This window comes from Nannospalax galili, unplaced genomic scaffold (assembly GCF_000622305.1).
Source record: "Nannospalax galili isolate Female #2095 unplaced genomic scaffold, S.galili_v1.0 scaffold371, whole genome shotgun sequence".
NCBI lineage: Eukaryota > Metazoa > Chordata > Mammalia > Rodentia > Spalacidae > Nannospalax > Nannospalax galili.
Genome location: NW_008331606.1, coordinates 1,500,687 through 1,504,388, shown reverse-complemented (window position 1 = coordinate 1,504,388; position 3,702 = coordinate 1,500,687).

Below are 3,702 nucleotides of genomic sequence, written 5' to 3'. Positions count from 1 at the left end.
GTTAGGGCATGGGTCAGAGCCTCTGTTTGCATCTGTAAGACAGCAGCCATGGCTTTGGTTTGCCCCCTCTGGGTTCCCACCTCCTTGGAGGCAATTATCCATTGTTCCATGGACCTGTCCTTAAGGCCAGCACAGGCTATCTTGTGATCAGCATCCATTCCATTCCATACCAGGACTTTAGTGAATTGCTCCCTCAATGGGCCTGGGGATAATTTTTGTTTTAAGCTTTTCTCTACTCTGTCTATAAACTCATAGAAGGGTTCACCAGGCTTTTGATTAATCCCTGAAAGGGGGGATTTGGTAGGCCCCTCGTCCAATTTTCTCCAAGCATTTAATTCTATGACCTATATGGGGCTGGAATGCCCAACTGTTGCTCCCCTGTGGCATAACAGTCACTTGAACCACTCAACATCCCAAAAGTAATGGCGACTGGTGGATTGGTACTTGCATTCCTCTCAGCCTGTATCCTGCATTCCTCCTTAAAGAGGGCACACCATTTAATATATATAGGGCTAGGAAGGACTGCTTTGGTGAGGTCCAGCCAATCCTTTGTAGTACACTGCTGATGAGCCAAGCCTTGGAGGAGAGTATCTACCCAGGGTGATCCTGGGCCATCCTCAGCCACCGCCTTTTTTAATTCCTTTAAATCCTTCGCCTCCCAGAGATACCAGGGGTCAGGGTGAGTGCTTCCTAGGTTTACATCAATAGGATACCCTTCCACCTGTGGCCTCACAGAAGCCTCCTGAGCGGGGCCAGGATCCTGGAAATGGGGACAGTTTTCATGGGTTTCAGGAAGCCCTGAAGCTGGCCAGGGCACGCCCGAGGTGCCGCTTGTTACTTTGGCCGCTTTTGGTTTCACTTCTGTTGCATTTCTGCATTCTTCCTCAAACTCTTCCCATGATTCCCACGCCAGGGTTTCTGAAGGCTTGTCAGGAGGTGGCGCCAAGGGCTTAGGGCTCTCAGGCTGAAAGCACACCTTTAAGGCTGAAATAATAGGGTAGAACTCCAGCAGCGGATCAACCCTTAATTGAACCTCCCTTTTTTGATCTAGACATTCCACATGTTCCCATGTATCCCCAGTAAAAACATTAGCCCCAAGTAGCCAGGGAGCCAAATGAATCGCCTCTGCCCAAACCTTTTGAGCTACCAGATCTGACTGATCCAATCCCCTGCTTTTAAGCATATCTCTCAGCGCTTCAAGCACCAGGTCCTCAGGCTTATTGATTGCGTTACCCATCTTTCAGGTCTCTTTTACCCTGAACTTCTCGATTGGCCCCAATCCGTTATTTTTCTTTCTTTTCTTCTTTTCACCTTCCTTTGAGCACCACGCTGGGCACCAGTTGTGGGGGGTTTGAGCCAACGACCCCCGCACAGTGATGATTGGGGATGAGTAAGCACGCCGTTCACCAGCCCACACTGCCCCCAGTACAGGGGACACTCAGACGCAATGGGGAGCCTAGTCAAGCAGGGACTCATTTATTGCAGGTGTTACAGAGCTTATAAAGGCATCTGGAAATCCGCCCCCCCCAAGGGTGTATCTTAAGGATGGTCACATGCTGATCATGCACTCCTCAGCAGTGCAGAAGTATCCTTCAGACTTTTAAAACAAGTCAGGCTGTGCCCCAGTAACTTCCTCTCAGACCTCTGCAAGTTGGGGCCTTTAGGTCCCCACAACAGATGGTTGTTAGCTGCCATGTGGATTCTGAGATTCAAACCTGGGTCTTCTGCAAGAATAGCCAGTGCTCTTAACTGCTGAGCCATCTCTCTAACCCCATGACTGTGGTTTCTTAAAGATGATACCAAGGGCAAAAAAGAAAAAGTAGTTAAATTGAACTTCATCAAAATAAAAAAATATTTGTGCATCAACAGATACCCTCAAGCAAGTAAAAATAATTAAGCCACAGATTGAAAAACATTTTTGAAAATTATAATTCTTTTTAAAAAATATTTTATGTGTATGAATATATTGCCTGTATGTGTGTAAGTGCACCCATGTCGTGCAATGCCCATGGAAGTCAGAAGAAGGCATCAGATTCCCCTGGAACTGGAGTTACGGACAGTTGTTAGCCACTATGTGGATGCTGGGGATCAAACCTGGATCCTCTGTAAGAGCAGTCTGTAAGAGCATCTCTCCAGCCTGAAAATTATAATTTTCAAGTGACCTCCTATGGAAAATATTAAAAGAACTCTCAGAAGTGAAAATATATAAATAATTTAGTTTTAAAATAGAAGAGGAATTTCAGAGAGATGGCTCAGCATGTAAAGATACTTGCAGCCAAGCCTGATACCTTGAATTTGATCCCAAGAACCAACATGGTAGAAGGAAAGAACTGACTCCTACAAGTTGTCCTCTGACCTCCACACACAGGCTGTGGCACTTGTGTCTTTTTTATATGTTCAGGGCTACCGAGGAAGCTCAGGGATTGAGGAGGGCTAAATATAGTGCAGACTATAAATATATTAGATAGAAGGGAAATAAATAGTAAAAGGGACTAATAGATAGATAGATAGATAGATGATAGATAGATAGATGATAGATAGATAACAAACCCAAGCTGCAAGAAAAGCTGATAAAGCAAATATTTGACACATTTGTCAGCTTCCATAGTGGGATCCAGGCTGAACTTTTCTCTAAGACTCATGTTGGTGAATTCCCTTTTTAATAATAATATATATATTTATTTATTTTATGTTTATGAGTGTATTGCCTGCATGTAGGTAGGTGCACCCATGTCATGGAATGCTGGCGAAGGTCAGTAGGGGGCGTTATCCCCTGGAAGTGGAGTTACAGACAGTTGTTAGCTGCCACGTTGGTGGTGGGAGCCAGGTCTTCTGCAAGAGCAGCCAGTGCTCTTAAGTGCTGGGCCATCTCTCCAGCCCTGTCTCCCTCCCTCCCTCCCTTCCTTTCTTCCTTCCTTCCTTCTTTCCTTCCTTCTTTCCTTCCTTCTTCCCTCCCTCCCTCCCTTCCTTCCATCCTTTCCTCCTTTCTTTCTTTTTTCTTTCTTTCTTTTTCTCTTTTGTTTTTTATTAAAAAAGGATTCTCTAAATGCAGAGAGCTCAGGCACACACACACAAAAATATATATTTTCACTCTAGCCTTGCTCAAAATATGGCCCCCACACCAGGATTATTAGCTTCAACTGGAAACTTCTCATAAATGCAGAATTCTAGTCATGCTCCACATCTATTAGAATCTTCTTCTTCCCCTTCCTCCTCTCCCTCCCCCTCCCCTTTTTCCTCATCTCCTCCTCCTCCTCCTCCTCCTCCTTCTTCTTCTTCCTTTTTGGTCTTTTGGAGACAGGGTCTCCCTGTAGCCTCAGCTGTCCTGGAACTCACTAAGTAGACCAGGTTGGACTTGAACCCACAGAGATCCACCTGCCTCTGCCTCCCAAGTGCTGGGATTAAAGGCATGTACAACCATACTTTTTAACAAGGCATGCAAGGCAATTCATATACATATTATTTCCAAGTGCTGTTCTACATTCTACAATATTTGGTCCTCTTTTATTTTCACAAGTCAGATACAATTACTGTTAACTTATCCACAGGGTTGGCAGATATAGCATATAAAGAGTTAAAATTGAATTTCAAGATCATTGTCAGTCTGTTTTCAGTATAAACTGTGCCCTGTATCTTATATATGAACCCCACTTTTCTGAATAAGCCTATCCACTCACTTATTCAGTAAAATAAGAAGCAAGG